Below are 14,252 nucleotides of genomic sequence, written 5' to 3'. Positions count from 1 at the left end.
ATTCCACTCGTGACTGGTCGGCATTCTGACTTGGAGTCAGCTACTTTCACACTGTAGGTTCTACCTGTGAGCCAGTTTGTAACCCACCTAGTGATATAGGGGTTGATGCCTAGCTTAGTGAATTTTTCTATGATTCCTGAGTGGGGAATGGTGTCAAAGGCCTTGGCCAGATCAAGGTAGGCTATATGAACCACTTTGCCTTCATCCACATGTCTGGTGACTGACTCAAAGAAGATGACCAAGTTGAGCAGGCATGATCTACCCTTCACAAAACCAAACTGTGTGGGATCCAAAGTTTGGAGATTCCCTATATCCTTGTTTATTAGGTCCATGATGATGCCTTCCATAGTTATGCATATCAGACTCGTCAGGCTAATGGGGCAATAGTTCCCAGGGTCTGTAGTTGCTCCTCCTTTGTGGAGAGGGATGACTGTAGCAGTGCGCCATTCGGTAGGGACAAAGCCTGAGTTGAAGCTGTGATTGAATAGGGCACACAGGTGAGGTGCCAGTTCACTCTGTAGTTCATATAGCACACAGCCAGGGATATTGTCAGGTCCCATAGAAGCTGTATTCTTGGCATTGGACAGTGCTGTTTTAACCTGTGCAGCAGTAATACTGGGTGCCTGGCAATCTACTGGTATTGTGACTGGTCCATTGGGGGTGGGGAGCGGTAAAGTTGGCACTGAATCTGTCGACCAGTATATTGGCAATATCTGTTGGCTAGGAGGTACCATTGTGCAGTAGCTCAGAGCAAATCTGTGTATTGCCGTGGAGATTCTTTACATAACTATAGAAGGCCTTATGTTTGTCTTTACTATCTGCTGCAATTCTGTTTTCATAGCTAGCTTTAGAGGATTTGATGAGGGATCTCAACTTTTTGTTGAGGCTGATAAGGGAGTTTTTACAGTCTTGGGACTTCACCTTATTCCGCATCAGTTTCCTCCTTCTGTTGTAGAGTTTGTTTATGGCAGGGAACCACCAGATTGGCTTCCTTTTTTGGAGGAGAGAGACTTGGTTCTGTTCTGCATTTCTGTACGTGTTTGTACAGTGCATTGGTGTATGATTCGGCAGTCATGCAACTGATTTCCATTTGCATGGGTGCAGTGAAGTTAGCCACCTCTGCTTCTAGGAGCCCAAAGTTAGCTTTGGAGAAGTTTTTCATGGTGGTTACCTTTGCGTGGGGGGGGATTTCCAAGTTGATTAGTTTGTGGTCAGATCTAGCCAGGGAGGAGATGACTATTGGTGTAGAGCAACGGTCGCCCATGTTAGTAATGACCAGGTTAAGGATGTTGTTACCTCTAGTGGGGGTAAGAACGAGCTGGTCCAGGGCATTGGAATTAATGAATTCCAGGAAATTTTGGGCAAGTGTATTGGTACATGAGTAGTTTTCCCAGTTAATGGAGGGGTAGTTGAAGTCACTCAGTATGAGAGTGTTAGGTTGAACCATGGAGTGGGGGCTGTACTCAGCCAGATTTCTTCAGAGGAAGAAGAGCACCCAGTGGTTTAGCTCAGTTATAGGCTCCAACACAGGAAAGAATCCTATGCAGCTGTAGAAAAGGAATGTCTAGCCATAGTGTGAGCACTGCAGAAACATCAGCCTTATCTGTATGGAAGGAAATTCACTGTAGCTACTGATCACAATCCCCTAACATGATTACATCGAGCCGGCCAGCAAAATGCCAAGTTGCTAAGATGGACCCTATGGTTCCATGCATATGATATGATATGACAGTGCAGCACCACAGTGGGGTTAGCAATGCCAACGCAGATGGGCTCTCAACACAGGGATTGGGTTAAGGTATTCCCAGATAGGCTCGATCCTCTCAAGCATTGTTCCTCAAGGGTCACTTGAAAAACTAGCTTGAGTCCTTAGGGAGGAAGAATTGTGAAGCCTGCCAGCCCAGATAGAATTTTGTAAATAATTCTATGTCATTTGTAAATATTAATATGATCCATAGGCTTGTTTTACAAATGTAAGAACACTGTGTTATGTGTTGAGCTTCAGAAATTTAACCACAGTGTACCCTGCTGGAAGGGAGCAGAGATATGCGTAAACTGTGTGCCAATGCAAATATATGTTTTCATATTAGAAGTGGAATATACACAGTTAACTTGCAAAACTCTAAGAAAATAAGTTGATAAGTAAAGAATTTTATGACTGTGTGTTATCTCAGCTAGGAGACAGAATGTCTACAGCTAGGGTCTCTTTCTATTGTCTTGAGACAGAGATAATTACTAGGTTTCAAATGTAAAGTGTTTTTTATTGCTCTGTGACTTCCTGGCAGCTGCAGATCACAAAGAAATGTTACATTTTAAGTTCTGTTAGCCTGGGAACTAAATTAGAGGTGACAAGAATGATGTAATCTGAGATGAGTCAGCAGTAATGTGTATTATCAATTTAAGAACTATCTCAGAGAAAAAGAGGTGCATTTTGTATTTGTTTCTGAACCTGAACACATAACCTCACCAGCACTTTGCCTTGCTCTGTAAGTAAGTTATTTAGAACCTAGGTTCTCTTGGAGATAGATAGGAATATAGCAAGATTAGTTAGATATTTTCTGGTTTTATGTGAGACTGTCCTGCTATGTTATTTTAAAGTATTTCCTGTGAATTGTGAACTCTGCTGTCACTGTGTTGAGTTAAGTATTGTCTTGTGTTTTTATTATTTACTATTAAATATATTTAAACCTTTTAACTGTGGCTGGTTTTGTGTAAAGACATATAAGCTCTCAGAGTACTTGCATGTATTTGGTGATACTGTACAAGCCACTCCTAAATAGCCTTAGCCTTGGTCAGACTTACTATTTGGATAACAGTAACATTACACAATAGAATTGGTCACCCTTTGGGAAGGGCCTTATTAGCAGCTGATAAGTAGTGGTTGGTGGCAGTGATTTCTACCTTATACTCTGGGCAGAAGGGGGCATAGCTAGTGAACCTGTGCCAGCATTCCCCAGGAGTATCTGTGTGTTTGTATATAAACCAAATCTCAAGGTGTGTGTGTGTCAGCTGCTTGGGCAGGGACATGAAGCACTTGTTGGACAGAGAGGGTGCTGAAGGTGTTGGCTTGACCACTCAGCTGATATCTTAACCCTATGGCTGTGCCAGTGGGGAGTCCTATTGGGGATGTGGAGAGAGAGAGAGAGAGAGAGAGAGAAACCAGCCCCAGGCTGACTGTGATCGCTGTGTGCTTTTAAGGAAAAGTGTACGTTACTATGTCTGTACTGTTCATCCTCCCAATGTGCACGTCTCCACTGATGTTAGTGGTGAGGACTGACGCTCCTTGATTACTGGGTCAGTGCACGGGCATCACACACCCTATTCATTTTGTGATTCCATCAGGGTGGCTTATTTTTAGAGTTAGTTCTCTACTTTCTCCTGGTGGGTACAGTTGCCTCTATGCAGTTATTAACATGCTTGTATATGATTTCTGTGAACAGTTCTGCATAGGCAGCAGTGCTGTCAGGGTTTATGGGGCTTGAAATTTTGCCACGTTATCACTTAGTAGCAGGAAGTTAACCTTAGAGTAGTTCCTGGATATTCCAGAGTTAGCTGGGGGTCCAGGTTTTATTTTTACTTCAAAGGGGACCATTTCATGGTTTGACCTTACCATGGAAGACATTACACTTGGGGCTGTGCAGCACTCTCCCATATTAGTGAGGACCAGATTCAGTATGGTTCCACCCATGGATGGTGTACTGACAATTTGGTCCAGAGAGTTTGGGTTTACAAAATCTAGGAATCTCTGTGCCTGTACGTTTGGTGTCATATATGATTCCCAATTAATACTGGTGTAATTTAAGTCACCCATGAATACGGTATTGGGTTGGATGGTGAGTGTTTCCAGTACATTTAAATACATGGTATGGGTTTCCTAGGTCATACAGGGAGACCTATAGGTTGCAAGGAAGTGGTATTGAATTTTCCTATGGTGATTTGGACATGGAGTAGCTCAAGTGAATTGTCCTGTTTGACCAGCTTTGAGCTATATTTATTTTTGATGTAACTCAAGATGCCATCACCTTTTGTCCCTGTCTGTGTAGTAGCTGGTCTAAATGTGTGGAAGGCATTATAACCTTGCACTGTCAGTGTGCTGTCCATGACTTTAAACTATGTCTCAGTGATTACACAGACGTCAGCATTCTCTAGGGTGAAGAGAGCTTTTAGAGAGTGGAGGTTTTTGTTTTGACTGCTAGCACTGAGCAGTAATGCCTTTAGACTTTCTTGGTTTTGGTTTGTTATGTCATAAGTACTTTCAGTTTAGCATTACCTGAAAAAAGCACTATGGGGAAGACAATGTTTTAGCTAATATTTAAAAGCCTAGGGGAGAGGTGCAGACTATCTCTGGCAAAGCAGTGTGGTCTGTTGACCATCTCCTTCCATGTTGACAGATATTGCACCCCCTTAGAATGACACCAGAAATTAAGCCAATTATTAAAGTCAGTCATCTTTTGTTCATATTGTGGCATCATCCTTGGAGAAGGTAAAATGCTGCTCAATGCTAGGTTCATACCAGCTTGGGACACATAATCTTAGAGCTCCATGAATTCTGTCTTCATATAGTATAGGGAGGTATGTTTTGGGTCATTTACACCCACATGGACTATGACTGAGTCACATCGGTACTTGTGGTCCACTGACCTGAGTACATGCATAATGTGGTGGATCCTAGCCCCTAATAAGCAACTGACCATGACTTTCTCCTTACTCAGCCTGGTGAGAGGGACATCAGTGTGTCTCACGATGGAGTCACCAATGACGAGAATGTTGGATTGTGTGGTGGCTTGCCTTATCGGCTTAGAAGTAGAGGCTCCATAAGATGTGGCTGTAGGTGTTGAAGTAGGTATTTTTTGAAAGAGTGCATTCGGAGCTGCTGAGGGTATTTGTTATGTGTACTTCATCTAGGAGGTCTTTGGGGTTTAGGAAGGTTACATTTAAATGCCTCAGCGCCTCAGCATATGTGGGTCTATGTTTGCTTTGAATTGTGAGTGATGGGTGCAGCATGTATAGTACTGACATCCTTATTGATATTAGAAGTGCTTTTATATGAAAGGTTTGCCTCCATTGACGTTGCGTAAATACATCTCTCACATACCATATCAGTTTGTTTGAGAATTAACTGGTTGTCAGTAAACATGAGGCAATTTCTACATTGCCTCAGGATGCCCATGTCCAACAAGCTGGTAACGGAGATAGTGGAAAAGTTCATATCCATGGCAACATACCCTTTTTTATTGATTAGACAGTTGAAATGAGAATATAAAGCAATGTCAGGAGTATTCAGTTTGCATCTCTGGGGACAGTGCTCATCACTGCAAATTAGCTGTCCTGTGTGCTATTAGGTATTGGTGAAATTTCAATCATGGTTTTACAGGAAAAATGTCACTCAATGTGTCTCTGTCTATACAGGGCACTGCCAAACATTTGAGGGGAAACAAATAAGTAGACCCTGAAAACTTAAGGATGAAGTATTGAGGCAGATATTTTGAAATTAGAAACAAATAAAGCAGTAGTTACTGAAAACAAAGAATTAGTTTGCCAAGAATGATGAAAAGGGGGAAGTCGAGTGAATGGCTACTGCCAGGCTACTAATAGTGCTATATATATCTGTGTGTGTGTGTGTGTGTGTGTGTGTGTGTGTGTGTGTGTGTGTGTGTGTGTGTGTGTGTGTGTGTGTGTGTGCATATATATATATATATATATATATATATATATATATATATATATATATGTGTGTGTGTGTGTGTGTGTGTGTGTTCATGTTTTTTTTTTTTTTCAGTTTGTTAACCAGGTAAGTTAACTGGTCTGCTGACCCTTTTCAGTCACAATTGAGACAGTTACCAGTTATGGTACTCATATCTGGGACATGGCATGGGGAGAGCTGATGGACATTACTGGTACTGATAAATAAGGGCATGGCACTGGGGAATTGAAAACAGAGAGTACTCAAAAATGTAAACATGATAATGGAAAAATGGATTCTGCTAGTACTCAGAGGATATGGCTCTGCATTGCGAGTGCTGATATATAGTAGCAGATAAGGAATTTAGAGACTGGACACTGTGAGACTTTAGATATGGAAACATAGTACTGGAATTGGTTACTACTAGTTTTATTACATGGAGACCTGATAATCAGGTATAGGGGACACTGCTAGGACGTGTCACTTGGGTTTTGGACAATGCTAATGTTTAGTCATGTGAGTGTAGCCCTGGGGATTGGACACTAAGTTAAGATACATGGACATAACACAACACTGTGAGAAACTACATAGCTAATGTTCTAACATGAAAACATTACACGGGACATTGCTAGTGAGCAGAGATGGAGGACTTTGTTTTTTCATAAATGGAGGACATGCCTTAGGGGATGTGGACACTGTTAATTTTAAAACATATGGACAGAGCACTTGGGATCAGACAGTTCTAGTGTTCAGACATATGAATATGGCACTGATGGAAAACTGTTGTCAATAAATTTGTGACATGGCACTAGTGAGGTGAACACTAGCAGTGTTCAGATACTGGGGACATAGCACCAGGGAATTGGACACTACTAGTGCAAAGACGGCACTATGAGATGAAAGACTGCTAGTGCTGATACATGGTAGACACGCACTTAGGTATTAGGTATGCCAGGATATGGAGGTATGGCAGTAGTGGATTTAACACTGACAGTGTTCAGACGTGGGGATACAAAATTGGTGGAAAAGGCAGTTCCCTCTGTCACAGCTGTTAGGTTTGTGTAAATATTTGGTGTGGTTGTGTTTTTTTGTTTGTTTGTTTCTTCCATAAAGAGAGTTGACGTTCACAGAGACCACATGCTTTTGTATTTGATGGCTCAGGCATTGACAGACTAGGGATGAACATACACCAGTACATTGAAAGCTTTACCCTGTGGGATACTACATCTCTATGTTTTTTTAAATTTCTCCAAGTCTTTTGGATTTCCAATACCATGATGAGAATGGACCCCATTCCTAAGTCAAAGTACGATTAAAGTTCATGAAATTAGTATTGTTTCAATCTCTGATGTCAGCCAGAAGTGTGCAGTAATGACTCGTTCTGCAATTCGTATGGAGTTACATGTATTGGTAACATAGCTAAATATGATTGTAGATTCATTTTTATAAGACCCATTGCTCCTACTACTATTGGAACTATCTAGGTATCTTTCTTCCACATTGCTGTCATTTCTCCCTTCAAATCCTGATATTTTATGACTGTGTCTCTCTGTATGCCAGACACTGTAGTCACTGGGTGTTGTGATTTCAATGATCAATGCTACTTTTGTCTTCTATTCATGGACCACTATAACCGGTTTTCTAGCATCTGTCTTTTGAACTGTTGGTAATGCATGATCCCACATGATGTAGACTTCATCATTTTCTATGATGCTTTGTGGCTCATGTTTCCAGTGTTTTTCAGCCACTTCAGTACCATAATGTTTGCACACTCTCCAGTGCAAACGTCTCACCACATTATTATGCCTTTAAGTATACAGTCCTTCTGCCATTAGTATGTCACAACCAGCTACAAGGTGTGCAACTGTTTCCAATTCTGTTTTACAAAACCTACCTTTGTCTGTTTCTCCCATGTGTTCAATGGACTTTGTAAACCAATGTGTACATAGCCCACTATCTTGTGCCGCCAATATTAACCTTTCATCTCTTGGTTTGACTTTGCCTGTCCATAACCATTCCTGTGTTCGTTCCTGATAACAGGAGGTTCTTCCAGAATTTTTCTATACTTGCAAATATATTTATGCATTTTCCACTTTTCTTGCCTTCTCATCTGGTCCTTCACCTTATATTCTTTATTTTGTTTTTTGGCACATTCAGTTGCTGCCTGATTTTTATCTGCTTGTGGCTTGATTTCCATTCCTGCTTGGTGCCAGTATGCTTCTGCTACCCTAAGCAGGGAAGTCATCTTAGATTTATTCTCCTCATGTTTCAAAACTTTCACTACATTTCGGTCTTGTGAGGTCAGCAGATATGTGTGGAGTTCCAAGATTGCAGATCTGTACATGCAATTAATTTCAAGGAGGCCCATCCCTCCTTCAGAACGGGGAATATATAATCTTGGTATGCAATGATTTTTAAGACACTTCTTGTCTTAATTGTTTTTTAGTTTTCTGTCTGATACTTCCATGATGGTATTCAATTTCTCCCCTTCCTTTCCCTCACTACCCTGTGATCTCGTGGTAGAACTTTATGAGTAATTAATTTAGCTGCACAGTAATATATTCTGTTTACTTCTGTTATAGTGCATGGATCTGTATGGACAGTCCTAATTACTGTGTTCATTTGTTTTATCAAACGTCTGATTTTTTTGGGGTTTTATTGACCTGCAATCTATTTCTTTCATTGATCTTAATATGTCTATCTATTTCCATTAAACCAAGCAAGTCTTCTCTTAGCTTGTTTTCTTCTAAACTGAAGGCAGATTTTTTATTTTCCATTTCCTGCAGGCATTCTATAGAAAGTTTTGTTGCATCTTCTGTGGCACATTCTCTTCAATTTCATCCCGTGTCATCTGTTGCTCTGTCATATGGGAACTCACTGGCCTGTCACTCTTCAACATTAACTGCATCAGAGTTTCCTATTCCTTCCCTTGCTATCCAGCTTCAAGTGAACATTTATACTTGTTTCCGGTGGAAAGCTCCAAAATATCTTTGTCTGTGGTCAGTATAAATTTAGGGATGTAATGATAAGAATGACGGATACGTGGATATAGAGCTTTATTCTGTAAAAATTAATAATAGTTGGCACTTGTGATTGATAGAAAAAAAAAATTCTTGTTTTTATGAACAGAGATTGAATATATTAAATTCTTGCCTGTATCAGTAATGTCGAATATTTGAGCAAAGCTGAATGTAAGAGTGAATGCAATGTTTCAATGAGCTAAAATCATATGAATCTATAACAAAAGTAGAGTGCCAACATCCCTGTTTAACATCACTGGAAGTACACATGAATGCTGATGCTTCCTGTCACCAGCAGTATTTAAAAATATCATTTAGTTAACAGACAGTACTGCGGTGATGGTGCTGCGGTAGCGTTGTCGCCTCATAGCAAGACGTTGTCCTGTTCGATTCTCAGCTGGAGCGTCTTCTGTGTGGAGGCTTACGTGAATGGGAAGTGCCTTCGTTGACACAAACAAACAATTTAGTTAACAAACAACAGATCAGTTTTGGTAACACTGAATACTTCAGCCCCTGGTACCAAAACAAATTGGTATAATCATACACATTTATAAATAAAATAACAAAAAAAACATGCAAGCAATCAAATAAGATTGTGGTAACATTAACTTGAAACCTAACATGATAAACTGAATCTTTTGAGATACCAGATCACAGCATCTGATGTCAAGAAATAGATCTGAAATATTCTGTTGTCCACCATTCACAGTGCTTGCTTCTCAAAGACACACCTTCGACAGAGACTAACTGCAAGCCCACTCCAAAGTCAATGTCACAGTCATACCCACACCAATCTTACTTAACCACCAAGACTGCAGTGACCCGAGTAATGCGACCCCAGTGATCCTTCTACAGCAAAATGTATCTGGCCAGCCCTAAGGCATGGAAATACCTATTTAACATTCCATGTATTTGTTTCAGAATGACTAAAAAACACAGATTTGTATTAAATGCCTCATACATTCTAATAATTTCCAGAATGTATATGTGAAAATAAACAAGCTCGCATAGCAGAGACTATACAAAATTTATTTTTCTTTTACAATATTTTTCTTAAGACTTTGTTTTAAAGAAAAATGATTAGAGTTAATGACAAAGGTGACATGGAATCTAATTGGTTAATACCTCTGCCTCACAGTGCCAGATTTTCCACTTTGGTTCGTACCTGATGTGCCTTGTCCGAGCAGTCAGCAGGTCAGCCTTGTGCACAGTAGGTTGTTGCTATATACTTCTAATTCTTCTTCATTCCAAATATATGACAAAGGTGAAAATTGCCTGTTTGTGTGTTTTCAAAAAAATAATAAATAAATAAATAATGTAATAAGCTGGCACACAGTCTAGGATTTATTTCTGTGCCTTGTTTTCAATCGGGGGGGGGGATAAACTATTCTCCCATTTGACTCTATTTGGATTAAGTGGGTAATCAAGGAATGAATAAGGTACTGATAACTCAATAAGGTGTAATATCAAAAAGGCATGTTATGCTGAAGCACTAGACAACATTAAAGTTTTCCATAGCCATTCATGGTTATTTTTGAGTGGTTTGATATGCATGCATGTGTGTGTGTGTGTATATATATATATATATATATATATATATATATATATATGTGTGTGTGTGTGTGTGTGTGTGTGTGTGTAAAAGATCACATGGCATTTATCAGAAATAGTAGGAGAAATTCCCTGGTGCCCTGGTCAAATTTCCCTTAGTGTATTCTGTGATAATAAAAAATAAAATAAAATGTATAATTTCTGTGTCTGCATTTCCTAACTTGTTATTCCATGTTTTATGTATTAATTAACTAATTAGCTAATTATTATTTGTTGGTTTAGTTCCTTTTCACAACTAAAATGTCTTCTGATTATTACTTTTTAGGTACTCATATGATGATGGTGTCTGTATATTCATTCCTGTTTCTGACATCGGCAAGGAGACTGTGAGGAAGGGTGCTTTCATTTTCCTACTCTGCTACTTTATTCACAGTTAAAACCTGCAGTGAACAATTTTAATAGTAAAAACTGCAGTTGGATTGGGGGGGGGGGGGGCAATAGTGACATCGGCAAATCCTATATTATATTTATAACTTGGGGTAGCAGGACTAGTCACCATTTACTGCACATAAATTGCACTGTAGAATGAAATGAATGAACAAATGTGTTTATCTAAACTTTCCCAAAAGTTCTCATTTGTCATCTCTCATATAGTTGTCATAACTAATGATTCTTGTGAAGTCCTTTGAGCCATTTATAGTCTCTGATGTCTGGCAAGACTAGTAGCTGAATTGTCCTGGAAATGTTTGTTTATTGCTGACAAAAATGTAAGTTGAAATAGCTAGGTAATTCAGTTGAACTGAGTTCTCAGTTTAGCTTTCATAGGTTAACGATTTTGGTCACAAATAGAGCACTACGTGTTCAGAACCATTACTTGTCAATTTCTGAAAAGCAAAATAATGTAACCTCTATAATCACTTACATAAAAGAACCACAGGTATTCACAGTAGCAGGCCTTTACAGGAACCTCTATAATCACCTACATAAAAGAACCACGGATATTCACAGTAGTAGGCCAGTGTAGAAACCTCTATAATCACTTACATAAAAGTACCACAGGTATTCAGAGTAGTAGGCCAGTATAGAAACCTCTGTAATCATTTACATAAAAGTGCCACAGGTATTCACAGTAGAAAACCAGTATAGAAACCTCTGTAATCACTTACATAAAAGTGCCACAGTAGAAGACCAGTATAGAAACCTCTATAATCACTTACATAAAAGTACTACAGGTATTCACAGTAGAAGCTCAGTATAGAACCATCTGTAATCACTTACATAAAAGGCCACAGGTATTCACAGTAGTAGGCCAGTCTAGAAATGTATGAGAGGTCAAGTCTGTCGTATCTTCTGCAGGTTTTGAACAGTTCTCATTAACAGGCTGCTTTTTGCAGTTTTTTTCTTGAGTTCTTCCATGATTCATTTGAGAAACAGAAATCAGCAGGGAATATTGACATAATGGATTGGGTCACACTCTCTACTCTCTCTAACTGTTTTTAATCCTCAAAACTGAGATTGCAGCATACATTAATCTTATTTACAAAAAAACACTCTTCTTATTTTGGTGAATTTTCTTTGAAGCACTGTACAAACCTGAAAATATCAGGGGCTATACTGCATTTACATATGAACTACACTGCTGCAACATGTGGATTACGGTTATGCATGCATTCTGGAATTCAGCAACTATTTCATGAGAACCAGGGTCATGTCACCTAATAGATGCACACTTCAGTTGTTGAGTAGTACCAAAGACCATGCACTCAGTTTTACTCTTGTTGATTGACATATCTCTGCTTAAAGCAGGAAGTAAAGACAATATGTTGGTAGCTGTTTAAATAAGTATAGTACCCTTAAGAGCCCAAAAATATTTTCAGGGTACTCTATGGTACTGTGACAGCCATATGGACTTTTTATCACACAGTAATCTGCACTGTTACCGAACTTTACCTCTCAACCTCTTAGCACAAGAAATCTGGACAAAACCTGATTTAATGGGGGGACAAAGGCCCAAAACAGGGACACATTTCAAATATTGTTCTTATAAACATAGAAAGTTACTAGAATAACAGGATTTGAGTTAGGATGCATTTTTCTGAAGGATATGAAGTCTGAAACTTAAATGCATGTCATTATTTAGTGATTTTAATCTTTAGCTCATCCCAGTGATTTGTCAAACAAAAAAATAAAAAACAATTTTTATGAGGAACAGAGCAAAAATATGAGGCAAAAATCTGGACATTCTGCAAAAGTCTGTACAGTGGAGAGGTATGTACTACGCTAGTAACCATTCTGAACACATAATTAGGAGTGACTGCAAAACCTCATCTTATCTACCACCTGTAGAAAATTATAACCCCAGCAGCCCATATATACTCTGAATCCTGTACTGTTTTCTGAAAAATCTGACTATATAAGCAAGAGCCAAACAAAAGTGTCTTCTGAAGAGTAAGTGGTGTTAAAAGATATAGAACTGCACTGTTGCTCAGCAAAAACTCTTCTTTACAATATCATTCAACATATTAAAAGTAGTTCCATCAAATACACTACTATAGTGTATTATATTGTATAATATATGGGCCCATTTCAGAATGGTTGCCATGAGGTGTATGCCTGGTGTACACCTTGCAGTAATCATTTCCAGATCAGAGATAGTCCCACCACAGTGCTGCACCACAGTGGGATGTCTGTGCGGTGTTACACAAACATTAATGAAGCATTCCAAGGAGCGGTCTATGTACGAGTGTATGCAGAGGGATGAGTGGTCTCAAGTGAGTGTGTGTGAGTGTGGGTGTGTGTGTGTGTGTGTGTGTGTGTGTGTGTGTGTGTGTGTGTGTGTGTGGGTGTGTGTGTGGGTGTGTGTGTGTGTGTGTGTGTGTGTGTGTGTGTGTGTGTGTGTGTGTGTGTGTGTCTGTGTGAGACTGTATGTCTGGCTGGGTGATCACAGTAGGAGGGTTAGTTAGGGAATAGGTAGGGTAGTGAGTGTGTATGTATGTATGTGCTTATAGGTAAATGGGTGAGTATATATGTGAGTGTGATTGGGTCAAGGGATTCATAGGTAGGTACTAGACTATTGGCCCTAGGGCCTATATAAGCCTAGCCAAAAAGGTACCCTGGCTTTCGCCACCCAAGAAAATTATTTTCCTGTGCCCCTGTTGAGCAGAGCCCCAGAGGTGATCCCCAGGGTGAATTTCCTATTTCCCATCCAATCATTAAGATTTTTCTTGAAGAGTGTTAATGAGGAGCTTTGTTTGATATAGATAGGTAGTTTGTTCCAGAGTATGGGAAGTCTCTGGGACAGGAATCTATCCCTCCAGCATGTTCTGTTTATTGTGGTGACAAGGTTTAGGTCCCTAGAGCATGTAGCTTAGAGGGACTGGGATTTCTTTAATTGGAGCATGTCCAACAACTCTGGGTGTGACATAGCTTTGTATGTTAGGCAGAGATCGCCTCTGTGTAGGCGATATGCGATGGAGTAAAGCTGGAGTTTTTTGAAACAGTCTGAGTAGGGCATCTGTTTGAGGCTGGTAATCCTCTTTGTGAGGTATTTCTGCAGCCTTTCCAGTTGTTGTAGATGTCTTGTGAGGTAAATACCAAAAGGGGCGTTGTACTCTATAATGGGTCTAATGAGTGACAAGTAGAGGGGAACAATGACCTCTTTTTTCCTGGATGAGAAACCTTTTGTGATGAGGTGTGTCACGAAGAAGGATTTCCTGACTACTGTGGTGATGTGATTATGAAGAGAGACTACTGTCCACCTGTGTCCCAAGGTTTCTTATCACGCTTTCAGTGTTAAGTAGACTACCACCTATGAGGTAGCTCATGGGTACAGAGTTTTTACCAAAGGGGATGACAATGCACTTTTTGGCATTGAGCATGAGGCCATGGCTTTGACACCAGGCATCTGTCTCAGTGAGGCCCTTTTGTAGGATGTCCACATCATTAGGAGTTTCGATTATGGCTCCTAGTTTGCAGTCAGCTGTGAACTTTGTTTGCCA

This window comes from Protopterus annectens, chromosome 13.part0 (assembly GCF_019279795.1).
Source record: "Protopterus annectens isolate FY-2018-M chromosome 13.part0, PAN1.0, whole genome shotgun sequence".
NCBI classification, from domain to species: domain Eukaryota; kingdom Metazoa; phylum Chordata; order Ceratodontiformes; family Protopteridae; genus Protopterus; species Protopterus annectens.
The sequence above is the reverse complement of the archived record's forward strand: the minus strand, read 5'-3'. Positions refer to the sequence as shown.